At 41.9% G+C, this 14,335-nt stretch overlaps 1 protein-coding gene across 3 annotated transcripts in view; it reads right to left on the minus strand.

The window, feature by feature from the left end:
- Positions 1–14,335, minus strand: part of Syn1 (synapsin I) — a 68,429-nt gene that overhangs the window by 25,868 nt on the left and 28,226 nt on the right. The gene's annotated exons all lie outside the window — the stretch shown is intronic.

Consider the following 14,335-nt stretch of genomic DNA (forward strand, 5'->3'; position numbering starts at 1 on the left):
ACATGCCCATCACTCATACTATATGGTATCATGAGTGCAAAGTCACCTGGAGGCCAGGGATGCAGCTCAGCAATAGAAGGTTTGTCCACTTCACACAAGACCCCGGGCTCCATCCTCAGCACTGTATCAAAAAATGATCAGGATCTGGGCATAGGTAGCTTAAGCCTATAATCCTAGTTATTCAGAAAGGTGAGATCTGAGGATCATAGTTCAAAGCCAGCCTGGGCAGAGAAGACAATGAGACTCTTATCTCCAATTAACCAACAAAAAGCCAGAAGTGGAGCTGTGGCTCAAGTGGTAGATCACCAGTCTTGGGCCAAAAAGCTCAAGCCCTGATATCAAGTCCTAGTGTCAACACATGCATACACACACACATTCACACACACACACACACACACACACACACACACACACACACACACACACACACACACACACACACACACACCAGGACACCCTGTCTACTTCCTCTCCATACTTGTCTTCCCAGCAAAATACAAGCTTCCAAATCCATTGTGGCTGAAGTAATGGGTGGGTCTTTGAGGCAGATCAAATATGAGGGCCTAGGTTTGATTCCAGCACCTCCTCAGCACTGCAAAAACAAAACCTGAAAATGCTACTGATGTAGTGCTAAGACTTCAGTCCCTCCACTCCATAAGTGCTCCTAAATTTCAGTGCTCTTCTCACCCCTTTTCCTCTAAAGATTCTAATCAGGGGCTGGAATGTGGCTTAGTGGTAGAGTGCTTGCCTAGCATGCATGAAGCCCTGGTTTCAATTCCTCAGTACCACATAAACAGAGAAAGGCTGGAAGTGGCGCTGTGGCTCACGTAGTGTGCTAGCCTTGAGCAAAAGAAGCTCAGGGACAGTGTGCAGGCCCTGAGTTCAAGCCCCAGGACTAACAAAAAAAAAGAAAAGAAAAAGGAAAAAAATGATTCTAATCAGGTGGGTGGGAGGATGTGCTACATAGCAAGACCTTGGATTTTGTTGTTGTTGTTGTTGATTTAAAATAACAAACCCAAACCAAAAAGATCAGTGTGGCTCTGTGTACACACCCATCCATCAAGAACAAGTGTGGTGACATCCGTAAAGAGCAGTTCCCCTTTAGAATCATCTCATCCCAGGTCAGCCAGTGTGTCCCTATCCTGGATGAATGCCTCACCCTCAGATGTCCCTCTACCAGCCTGGACTGGGTTGTCTCCTTCTCTGGGATATTGTTCTCACCAAATGCTCCCCACTGCAGGAAACTATACTCCCAATTTCAGTTCATCACAGTTAATTCTGTCCTTAGCCTAAAGGTTCTTGAATGTTGGAGACTAGCCACTTAGACCACACTAAGACACAGCTGGGTCACACTTTACTGACACTCAGGACATGGCCTCTGTCCCCTCCAAGTTCTGTGGGGACAAACACCTGCCTCACAAGGTACAGGGCTGTGTTCTAGAAAGGGGCAGAAAAGCACAAAGAGGCTTTCTGAATGTGAGCAAAAGATCTCACTGGGCCCTGAGTGGCCCCTCCCTTGTGTTTCTGCAGCCACAGGCATTTCCTATTGTTCCCCACTTCCTTTTTCCTTTCCTAATTCTCTATCTGTCTCCTTTTCTCTTGCCTGGTCTCTACTCACTAGTATCCCTGCACAGGCTCTGGCTTTCTGCTGCTGTATCTCCTTGCTGCTCCCTGTTTGCCATTCCCTTTACAGTTTCCTGTGTGATGTCACTGATGCCAGGTCCCCATTTGGCTGAGTCCCTGTTGCCCTTTGGAGGACAAGAATGTGAATGATCATGACACCTCCCTGTAGCATAGCCTTGATCAGCACACATAGAGCTATACGTGTACTTCTCTGCACTAGCAAGAACATGGAGCCATGGAATTGGCTTCCTTCTCTGGTGGCCGAGTGTCTGCCATGCAGTCTTCACTGCAACAGCCTTCTACTTAGCTGGCCCTCCACTTCCCTCAGCCTCCCCCTTCCACAGTCTCAGGCCTCTGGAAGACTATCCACTGTAACAGGGCAGATGACAGGAGTGTGTCCCAACCCCCCTAAAAAATGAAATGAACTCTACATAGGAAAAGTTCCTCTTTCTGAATTCTTGTTGTTGTTGTTGTTGTTGGTGGTGGTGGTGGTGGTGGAGCTTGAACCCAGGACCTCATACTCTGGCTTAGCTTTTTTTTTGTTCAAGGTTGGTATTCTACCAGTTTAGCAACATGTCCACTTTTGGCTTTTTGCTGGTCAATTATAGAGAAGCATCTCACAGACTTTCTTGCCTAGGCTGACTTTAAACTGCAATCCTCAGATCTCAGCCTCCTGAGTAGCTAGGATTACAGGTGTGAGCAACCAGGGCCAGGCTACCCTTTCTGAATGTGTAGAGTATACAAATATCAAGAGATATTTTCTGAAATTCTATTATATAATTTCCTCTCAATGTAGGTGAGCATTTGCACCCACAGCCAGGCTTTATGGCCAGGGGATCTGGTAACAGAACTTGGTGACCATGAAGTGACAGTATTTGAGGGCATATTTTGTAGGTGTTAATCCCAAGGTTTTGCTCACGGTTCACTGGATCTGAATTGCTTCAAGAAGCTTCCTTTCTTTCTTTTAGCCAGTGTTTGTGGCCATTTACTGCCTATGGAAAAAATAGAACCATGAATTTTTTAAATCTACAGGGCCAAAATTTGTTTCCCTAGTAAATTCTTTCCAGTTGGGCCTTACTCTTTCATTTTCCTGTTGTTTGTGGCTTTTTAGACAGCTTGTGGGAAAAAGTGCAGGGTTCTTTTCAGAACTGTTGGCTTGATGAGAAAATTAGGGTTCTTTGCACATTTGCTGCCAGTTCCTGAAGACATTAAGAGACTTAAAAACCCCAAGTATATTTGCAAAGCCCTGATGCAGTGGCATGAAAATGAAAGTTCTAATTCTGTTATCTGTAGTGCCTTTTGCCTTTTTTTAGCCCTCTTCTCTTGAACTTGCTTTTCAGTTACGGTCACTTAAATCAATAACCTCTTATTTCGACTTGTTTTTACTTGCGTGATTGGATAGTTTGGCTTTTTCTCTCCCTATTTGGTGTGTGTGTGTGTGTGTGTGTGTGTGTGTGTGTGTGTGTGTGTGTGTGTGTGTGTGTGTGTGTGTGTGTGTGTGTGTGTGTGTGTGTGTGTGTGTGTGTGTGTGTGTGTCCTAGGGCTTGACCTCAGTGTCTAGGCACTGTCTCTGAGCTTTTTTTTTTGCCAGTCCTGGGGCTTGAACTCAGGGCCTGAGCACCATCCCTTGCTTTTCAGTTACGGTCACTTAAATCAATAACCTCTTATTTCGACTTGTTTTTACTTGCTTGATTGGATAGTTTGGCTTTTTCTCTCCCTATTTGGTGTGTGTGTGTGTGTGTGTGTGTGTGTGTGTGTGTGTGTGTGTGTGTGTGTGTGTGTGTGTGTGTGTGTGTGTGTGTGTGTGTGTCCTAGGGCTTGACCTCAGTGTCTAGGCACTGTCTCTGAGCTTTTTTTTTTGCCAGTCCTGGGGCTTGAACTCAGGGCCTGAGCACCATCCCTTAGCTTCTTCTTTCTCTTTTTTTTTGGTCAGTCATGTGGCTTGAACTCTGGGCCTGGGCACTGTCCCTCAGCTCTTCAGCAAAAGGTGAGTGCTCTATCACTTGAGCCACAGTGCCACTTCCGGTTTTCTGGTGGCTAATTGGAGATAAAAGTCTCATGGACTTTCCTGTCTAGGCTGGCTTTGAGCTGTGATCCTCAGATCTCAGCCTCCTGAGTAGCTAGGATTATATGCGTGAGCCACCCACAACTGGCTTCCTTAGCTTCTTTTTGTTCAAGGCTAGCACTCTACCACTTGAGCCACAGCACCATTTTCAGCTTTTTCTGTTTATGTGGTGCTGAGGGATCAAACCCAGGGCTTTGTGCATGGTAGGCAAGCACTCTACCACTAAGCCACATTCCCAAACCTTGTTTTTGGTTTTTTTTTTTTTTTTTAACTGATATAGATGATGTTTGTGTGTGGGTGTGTGTGCACTGGTGCATGAATTCAGGGACTCACAGTCTCACATATGCTTTGTCCATATAGGTCTGGTGCTCTATCACTTGAACCAGTCTGGCTTTATGCTGGCTAATTGGAGATATGAGTCTCACAGACTCACAGACAGCTTGGGGCTGTCTTCAAACCAGATCCTCCAATCTCAGCCTCCTGATTAGTTAGGACCAAAGGTGTGAATCAGTGCCTGATTATTGCTACAGAAAATTTGACTCAAGATTTCTAAGGTTCAGGGGCTGGGAATGTGGCTCAGTTGGTAGAGTGCTTGCCTCGCATGCATAAGACCCTGGGTTCAGTTCCTCAGCATAACATAAGCATAAAGAGACAGAAGTGGCTCTCTGGCTCAAGTGGTAGAGCGCTAGCCTTGAGCTGAAGAGCTGAGGGACAGCACCCAGGCCCAGAGTTCAGACCCCATGACCAACAACAACAACAACAACAAAAAGATTTCTAAGGCTCCAAGTGGTAGAAGGACAGCCTTGATTGAAAAAGATAAGGGACAGTGACCAAGCCTTTAATTCAAGCCACATAAATAATATTCACACACAAAAAAGACTTACAAGGGTTACAAATTTTGGGCTGGGAAGGTGGCTCAGTGGTAGAGTGCTTGCCTTGCATGCATGAGGCCCTGGGTTCGATTCCTTAGCACCACATAAGCAGAAAAAAAAGCCAGAAGTGGCACTGTGGCTCAAGTAGCCTTGAGCTGAAGAGCTGAGGGACAATACCCAGGCCCAGAGTTCAGGCCCTATGACTGACAAAAAAAAAATTAAAAAAAAGAAATAAATAAAAGGCATCCCAACAATTTAATATTAAAAAAAAAGATTTACAAATTTTAAGATTTAGCCATCTAACCAAAATACCTCAACTTATTTCAGCTTGTTACACATATGATTTTTATTTTAACTATGTTTAGCTAATTGGTCAATTTATATTTCTTTATCTTATACAGTACTATGTCTCAAGTACAGTGATCTTACAGGGGTTTCCTTTGATAAAGAAATGAGTTAAAATAGTTACTCTGCAACTCTGAATTCTTAAATTCCATAGGTAAAGACAGTAACTGCCAAAAATAAAAATAAAAGAATAAAATGGGATAAATGTTTATAAATACAAATAATAGTAGTAAAACACCAGAGTCATATGTAAATAATAACCACACAGGGGCTCATGTCTGTAATCCCAGCTATAAAGGAGGCAGAGTTCAGAAGGATCATAGTTCAAGGTCAGCCTGGGAAAAAAATTAGTGAGAACCTATCTCAACAGTCTAGGTGTGATGATCCACACCTGTTATCTTAGCTACCCAGGAGGCATTAGTATATTGGCCCAGTCAAAATTGTGCGATATTATCTTAAAAGAGAAAACTGTCATACCAGTGGCTCATGCCTGTAATCCTAGCTACTCAAGAGACCCATGAGACTCTTATCTCCAAATAACTACCAAATAACTGGCTAGAAGTGGAGTTGTGGCTCAAGTGGTGGAGCAATTGAGTGAAAAAGCTCAGGGACAGTGCCTAAGTCCTGAGTTGAAACCCCAGGACCAGCACCAAACAGACAAAAATAAACTCAAAGTGCATCTATAATCTAAGTTATTGGAGTGGTAGTGATCAGTAAGACTGGGTTCAAGGTCAGTGCAGACAAAAAGTCACTGGGAATCTCATCTCAACAAAGTCAGATATGATGCATCTTGTATTCCCAGCTATGGGAGGAATAAGTAGGAGAGTCATAGTCTAAGGCTAGCCTGGGTTAAAAAAAAGTATGAGACTCTATTGGGAAAGTAAAGCAAAAAAAAGGGCTGGGATTATGGTTCAAGAACATCTGTCTAAGAAGCATAGGCCTTGGGTTCAAACTCCAGTACCACCAAAAAATATGATTGAGGATCATTTTGTCCATAAATTTCAAATGCCCCCGAGTCTATAAGTTATATGAGCAATACATGTGATATTTAAGTTGTAAAACAGTCATCTATTTTAGATAGCATGTGTCTTTAGAAGAAAATATTTTTCTTTTTTTTTTTGCCAGTCCTGGGGCTTGAACTCAGGACCTAGGCACTGTCCCTGAGCTTCTTTTCTCAAGGCTAGCACTCTATCACTTGAACTACAGCACCACTTCCAGCTTTTTCTGTTTATGTGGTATTGAGGAATCAAACCCTGGGCTTCATGCATGCTAAGCAAGTACTCTACCACTAAGCCACATTCACAGCCCCATAGAAAATATTTTTCTTTTTTATTCTTTTTTTTTTAATTGTGAAAATACCGTACAGAGGGATTACAATTACATGGGCAAGGAAATTAGTACATTTCTTTCTTTTTTGGGGGGGGGGTCCAGTCGTGGGGTCTGAACTCTGGGCCTGGGCGCTGTCCCTCAGCTCTTCAGCTCAAGGCTAGTGCTCTACCACTTAAGCCACAGCACCACTTCTGGCTTTTTTCTTTTTGCTTATGTGGTGCTGAGGAATCGAACCCAGGGCCTCATGCATGCAAGGCAAGTGCTCTACCACTGAGCCACCTTCCCAGCCCCAGAAATGAGTACATTTCTTATCAAGCATTGTTGCCTCTTCTTCTTTCTGTTTTCCCTTTCTATCCCTTCCCATCTCCCCCCCCCCAAAAAATTTTTTCTATTAACTAAAACAACCCTTAAAAAACCACTTCAAGTACAGTTAGCAGCTACTGTCTATATATGTACATAACATTTTTATTTTTATAGCATAGGAAATATTCTACCTTCATTCTTCTGAATATACCTAGTGGAATTTATTTTACCTCTCCAATAGTTGTCAGGTGGCCCATGTATGCGGATAAAAGCAGCTGCAGGGTGATTTCTTTTTTCCAGTACTGGAGTTTGAACTAGTGTCTGGGCCCTGTCCCTGAGCCTCTTTGTACTCAAGGCCATTGCTCTATCACTTGAGCCACAGCATCACTTACATATTTTTTGAGTAGTTTTAATGGAAATAAGAATCTTAGGGACTTTTCTGCCTTGGCTGGCTTTGAACTGCGATCTTCAGATATCAACCTCTTGAGTAGCTAAGATTACAGGCATGAGCCACCAGTGCCTCGCTGGGTGATGTGTGTGTGTGTGTGTGTGTGTGTGTGTGTGTGTGTGTGTGTGCACGCACATACTGGTACTTGAACTCACTTGAAGCATAGCTCCACTTCTGGCTTTTTGGTGGACTAGAGATGACAGTCTCCCAGACTTGCTTGCTCAGCCTGGCTTCAATCCTCAGATCTCATTATCATCAGACCTTCAGCTTCTTGAGTAGCTAAGATTATAGGCATGAACCATGGGCACTTGGCTTGAAAGGGGATTTTGTTAGGAAAATGTCATAGTGTGTAATTATCACTGTTTTGTTTGTTTGTTTTTGTTTTTTTTGGGGGGGGGTCCGGTTGTGGGGCCTGAACTCTGGCCCTGGGCGCTGTCCCTCAGCTCTTCAGCTCAAGGCTAGTGCTCTACTACTTGAGCTACAGTGCCATTTCCGGCTTTTTTCTTTTTTTAAAAATTTTTTAAATTTAATTTAATTTTTTTTGTGAACATACTGTATAGAGGGGTTACAATTACATGGCCGGCTTTTTTCTTTTTGCTTATGTGGTGCTGAGGAATCTAACCCACGACCTCATGCATGCAAGGCAAGCGCTCTACCACTGAGCCACCTTCCCAGCCCCTAATTATCATTGTTTTAAACTTTTAGCCTTTGGTTTATAAGAATGACTGAGCCTCCTATTTTTTTTCCACTATGATTTTTAATAAAACACAGCATAAGGCACCAAAAAAAAAAAGAATGATTGAGCCATAGAGTATGTGTGTATATACAGGCTTCACACACACACACACACACACACACACACACACACACACACACACACACACACACACACACACACACACACACACACACACACACACATACACACACCTATACAAAATAGCACCCATTAAATTCTCAGACAGAGGTTTTAAGTTGCTAACAATTTTATATGACTGCTTAGACAATATGGTCCTACAAATGTTACCTTTTGCCTTACTACATCTGCATCTTATCGTTCTCTTATTTTAGTCTTATTGATTAGGTCTCTTTGAAATCTAATTAGTGAAAAGAAAATGCCTAAATGGTGGGAAGGTATTTGTTAAGATTTTAAAATTTATTTTAGAGGACTAAATTCAGGGCCTTGAACTTGCTAGGCAAGTGCTCTTCCTCTGAGCTAAGTCCTGCAACCCCCAAGATTTTTTTTTTTTGATCGGTCATAGGGCTTGAACTCTGGGCCTGAATGCTGTCCCTCAGCTCTTCAGCTCAAGGCTAGCACTCTACCACTTGAGCCACTGTGCCACTTCCAGTTTTCCGAGTGGTTTATTGGAGATAAGAGTCTCATGGGCTTCCTGCCTGGGCTGGCTTTGAACTGCGATCCTCAGATCTCAGCCTCCTGAGTAGCTAGGATTACAGGTGTGAGCCACTGGCCCCTGGCTCCAAGATTTTTTTTTTAATGGTTGCTTTGATATACTAGTTAGTTTCCTCTAGAAAAAAATTTTTTCTTGGCATACATTGGTTATGAGAGGCAGGAGGGTGTTCACTGTGTTATTTCCCCACATGTATATAATACATTCTGATCAACCTTACACCTCCATCTCTCTCCCTGATCCTACTCCCCCATCTCATTACCACTCCAACAGGCTGCATTCATCATTGCACTTTCATTCACTTTCCTCACAGCCCTCCCCCTCCCACTAGCATAAGCCACCAGTGCCTGCCTTGACATTTTCTTGATATATAAGGAGAGTGTTAGTCATTCAATCGCTAAAATGTACAGAAATACCTTAATATATAATTATAGAAACAGAATTAGAATATCTCTGAACAATGTATAACAAAATCTATTTTTTGGTGCTGGTCCTGGGGCTTGAACTCAGGGCCTAGGCATGTCCCTGAGCTTTTGTGCTCAAAACTAGCAGTGCACCACTTGAGCCACAGCTCCATTTTCATAAAAAATCTTTTTATTCAATTATTGCTGTGAGTTTCTTTTCCAGGGATACCTCTTTTTTTGAGGGGGGGTGAAGAGGCAAGATCTTACTATATACAGGCTGGCCTCCAACTCATGTCCTTCTGCCTCAGTCTTCTACAGGCTCATAGTTGACCTTCCAGGTATACATTATAAGAACAATTTTTAAATTAGATTTTATTAAGGTTGCTATATGTATGAAAATCATGAATATATATGTTTGTTAAATAATGTTATGTTAGGGGCTGGGAAGGTGGCTCAGTGGTAGAGCGCTTGCCTTGCATGCCTGAGGCCCTGGATTCGATTCCTCAGCACCACATAAGCAAAAAGAAAAAAGCCGGAAGTGGCGCTGTGGCACAAGTGATAGAGCGCTAGCCTTGAGCTGAAGAGCTGAGGGACAGCACGCAGGCCCAGAGTTCAGGCCCCACGACCGGACCCAAAAAAAAATAATAATTTTATGTTAATTTTACATGGCATGAGATTTCCCTTCCATGAAAAAGTACAGAAAACACCAACATCTATGACTAATCATATATTCAGAATGGGGTGGGGCTCTGTGTTGCTTTATCAACTGCATTGGTAAGTCTTACCAAGTAAAGAATGGCTGGCACTTTGCATGAGGGTTATTATCTTGCTAGTATGTGATTTTACTGATTGCTCAGTTTCTAAACTGTGCTGTACTAGAAAAAATTAAGATGTGGATTTAGGATTTAGGATGGACTTTTGGACCCTGGTCCTATGTGTAAAGGCAATTTTTATATAGCATTTAGGGTTTACTCTATGGGATAATGTTGTGTTATACATAACTTCAAAGATTTCTAATGGTAAGGTAGATTAATTTTGCTATGGGGATAAAAAGTTACCACTTCATATTAATTCACTGCTGATAGAAATTATTATATATTTTGTCATAATATATTTTGTTAAATATGTTAATGTGAAAACTACTATATATATTGATACAATTATAAATACCTATGAATTTTTTTAAATTCTGGGTTTTCTTGCCCTAGATAATTTATTTATTTATTTAGGTCAGTCGTGGGGCCTGAACTCTGGGCCTGGACACTGTCCCTCAATTCCTCAGCTCAAGGCTAGTACTCTACCTCTTGAGCCACAGCACCACTTCTGGCTTTTTCTGCTTATGTGGTGTTGAGGAATCGAACCCAGGGCCTCATGCATGCAAGGCAAGCACTCCACCACTGAGCCACCTTCCCAGCCCACCTATGAAATTATTAAGACAGACTCAGTATTGTTTGCAAAAACCAATGTCAGATTTAGATTTTCTGTGTTCATTGAGTCACTGGGCTCAGGTTTTATGTTGTAGTATACATAACAGAAAATGTTCTTATAATTTGCATAGTATAATATTGCATATGTCAGTGAGATTCTGCCAGATGCAACATGGTAGAAATGTCATCAGAAAATTTTCTCACATTTGTTATAGTTTTTAGATGTGTTTGCATATAAATACAGTTCTTTGTTTGACAGAAAAAACCTTCATGTTGTCAAACAACATTGGTTAAAAAGATTTGTAGTCTGGCGTTGGTGACTCACACCTGTAATCCTAGCTACTTAGGAGCCTGAAGTTCAGAGGATTGATGCTCCAGCCTGGGCAGACAAGTCCATAAGACTGCATCTCCAATTAACTAGTAAAATGCCAGGCTGAAGGCATAGCTCAAATGGAAGAATGCCAGCGAGTTAAGCAAAACAAGATCACAGGGCCCTAAGTTCAAGCCCTAGTATTGGCAAGAAAAGAAAACAAAAACCTCCAGCTATTCACACTTGTGATATATTATGGATTTTTGTTTGTTTGGCAGTACTAGGATTTGAACTCAAGGCCTTGTGCTTGCTAGGCAAGTGCTTTACCACTTGAGACTTCTTCAGCCAGCTCTGGGGTTTGAAATTAGGGTCTGGGCACTGCCCCTGAGCTTCTGTTCTCAAAGTTAGCACTCTACCACTTGAACTTGCAGGCCCACTTCCAGCTTTTTGGTGGTTAACTGGAGATAAGAGTCTCATGGACTTTTCTGCCTGGGCTGGCTTTGAACTGTGATTCTCAGATCTTAGCCTCCTCAGGCCTGAGTTACCAGTACCTGGTCCAAACTATATATGGTCATACCCAGTTCCAGGGCTTGAACTCATGGCCTGGGCACTATCCCTGAGATTCTTTGGCTCAAGGCTAGCACTCTACTACTTGAGCCACAGTGCCACTTCCAGCTTTTTCTGTTTATGTGGAACTGTGGAATGGAACCCAGGGCTTCATGCATGCCAAGTAAGCACTCCACTAGGCCACATTCCCAGCCCCCAAGTTATATTTTTCACAGAGGCAGAGCTTATATCTGTAAATGGCAGCATACTTTATGTGGAGTATATGAGCTTATGTGCATATTAATTGGTCAATGAAAATTTAGAAATCTAGAAAGGATGCTACATACTAAATATAGACATAAAGTGAATTTCAATAAGTTTATAATTAAAGGATTTTTAAAAAATACTGTCAGAATTCTTTAACTCAAGAAATCGAATTATGGGCTGGGAAGGTGGCTCAGTGGTAAAGCGCTTGCCTTGCATGCATGAGGCCCTGGGTTCAATTTCTCAGCACCACATAAGCAAAAAGAAAAAAGCTGGAAGTGGCACTGTGGCTCAAGTGGTAGAGCACTAGCCTTGAGTTGAAAAGCTGAGGGACAGCGCCCAGGCCCAGAGCTCCCCGGCCCCACTACCAGACACCCCCCCCCCCCCAAAAAAAAAAGGAAATCTAATTTTATTTGGTCTTTTATTTGGTATTTCTTTTACTTATTCCAAAACTAAAGACTGGAAAGAAATAATATATTAAAAAACTACTGGTAGCATACACATGGTTTCTGAGTTCTAGTCTGGTGCCATCTATTAACAAGCTAAGGACAGTGATTTTGTCATAAAGACCTAAATGAGTTATATAAGTTTCACAGTATTACAGAAGGGTTGTAGTCCTTGCATGCAGAGCCTGGGCACTGTCTCTGAGCTTCTTTGCTCACTACCAGTTGAATCACACATCTACTTCTAGCTTTTTAGTGGTTAATTGCAGATAAGAATCTCATGAACTGCTTATGCTGGCTTTGAACTACAATCCTCAGACCTTAGCCTCCTGAGTAGGCAAGGATTACGGGCTTGAGTCATTAGCACCTGGCTATAAAAAATTAATCCTAGACTGATCCACCATCCCAACACACTTATAAAAGATTAATCTAGCTGGGCGCCAGTGGCTCGTGCCTGTAATCCTAGCTACTCAGGAATCTGAGATCTGAGGATCTCTGTTCAAAGCCAGCTTGGGCAGAATTAACTACTCAAAACTCAAAAATGGAGCTGTGGTTCAAAGTTTCCCTTGAGCAAAAGAGCTCCTCTGAGACAGCTTGTATTTTCTGCTGTTAGTTTTCTTTTTTTGTTTTTTGGTTTTTTTTGCTGTTAGAGTTTAACTACCTAGGGAAAACAAATAATAAGTAAATTCAAGTTGATTAAAGCATCTGTTTTTTATCTTTTTTTTTCTTTTTGTTTGTGGTCATGAGGCTTGAACTTGGGACCTGGGCACTGTCTCTGAGTTCAAGGCTAGTGCTCTACCACTTTGAGCCACAGTTCCACTTCCGGATATCTAGTAGTTTATTGGAGATAAGTCTCATGCACTTTCCTGCCCAGGCTGGCTTTGAACCACGATCCCCAGATCTCAGCCTCTTGAGTAGTCACAGGTGAGAGCCACCAGCTCCCCGCTATGTTTTGATTTTTTGAATGCAGTTTAATTTAAACTCTGGTTAAACTAAGTCATGACTTTATAATATATAATATGTCTTATAAAGTTTTATGAACTTTAAATGCCTAATCAACCTAATATAATGCTATCATGATGGCTAACTCTTATTTTTGTGCCAGTACTAGGGCTTGAACTCAGGGGCTCGGCACTGACCGTTACCTTTTTTACTCAAGATTAGAGTTCTATCACTTGAACTACACCTCTACTAGCAGTTTTTTTGGTGGTTAATTGGACATAAGTCTCACAGATTTTCTGCTTCAAATTGTAATCCTCAGGTTGTAGCCTCCTGAGTAGCTAGGATTATATGTGTGAGCTATTAGCACCTGGCTATGATTATTGTCTTAACTTGCAAAAAAAGTTAAATTGGGTTCCTGAGTTACTCAACACTTTATATATACATAAATATGTATATATATAATCTTTTAAAATTATATGAGCCATGTCTCTGTAACTCAATAAGGAGCATTTCTTTCTTCAGTCCCTCCCTCCCTTCCTGCCTCCCTTCCTTTCTTTCTTTTTTTTTTTTTTTGTCAGTCCTGGGTCCTGAACTCTGGGCCTGGGCCAGAGCCTCAGCTCTTCAGCTCAAGGCTAGCACTCTCCCACTTGAGCCACAGTGCCACTTCCAGCTTTTTCTGCTTATGTGGTGCTGAGGAATTGAACCTAGGGCCTCAGGCATGCAAGGCAAGCACTCTACCACTGAGCCATCTTCTCAGCCCCCCTTCCTCTTTCTATCCCTATGAACAGAGTCTTGTTATGCAGCCTAGAGTGGCCTAAAATTCACAATCCTTCCTCTGCCTCTTCAATGCATCACCACAACTGTGTATATTCATCCTTATTTGAAAATAAATTTAAAATTAAGATTTTAATGTAAGATATATATATATATGATTTGCTATTTCAAAGAGCTTTGCTCAACTGTACTCTTTCAAAACATCTGAAAATAAAGTCCTATTTCCAAGTACATATTAATTATGTGTTTCCGTGTTTATAATTGGTAAGTAAACACTAACTCTTTTGAAGTCTGTATTTCTTTTTTTGGTCAGTTATGGGGCGCTGTTCCTGAGTCTCTTTGTGCTCAAGACTAGCACTCTACCATTTGAACCACAGTGCCACTTCTGGTTTTTGAGTGGTTAATTGGAAATAAGAATTTCACAGTGACTTTTCTGCCCAGGCTGGCTTTAAACTGTGATCCATAGATCTCAGCCACCTGAGTTGCTAGGATTACAGGCATGAGCCACTGGCGCCTGGCTTGGAGTCTATATTTCTGTGGCATGTGACTTAAGGCCAATCTTTTCAAACCTCTTTCATTGCTCACATTTGGCCAAAAGGGCATTTTTTATACTGACTCTGTTCATCTATTGACTCCTTTTCAGTGTGGGAAAGGACACCTGTTATGGGGACCACAGCAAAGAACGATTAATTAGAGAAAAAGTTCATTCAGAGACAATTTGGAGAAAATATCAAGATCAAAATAGAGACTTTTTTTTTTTTTAATTAAGCCTCCCAAAAGAAAATGAGCAGCTTATAAAAAGGTTCTTATGCATGTTACCTATCCTTCCAT

The sequence above is a fragment of the Dipodomys spectabilis genome, unplaced genomic scaffold (genome assembly GCF_019054845.1).
Source record: "Dipodomys spectabilis isolate Male_0828 unplaced genomic scaffold, ASM1905484v1 ptg000492l, whole genome shotgun sequence".
Taxonomy (NCBI): Eukaryota; Metazoa; Chordata; class Mammalia; order Rodentia; family Heteromyidae; genus Dipodomys; species Dipodomys spectabilis.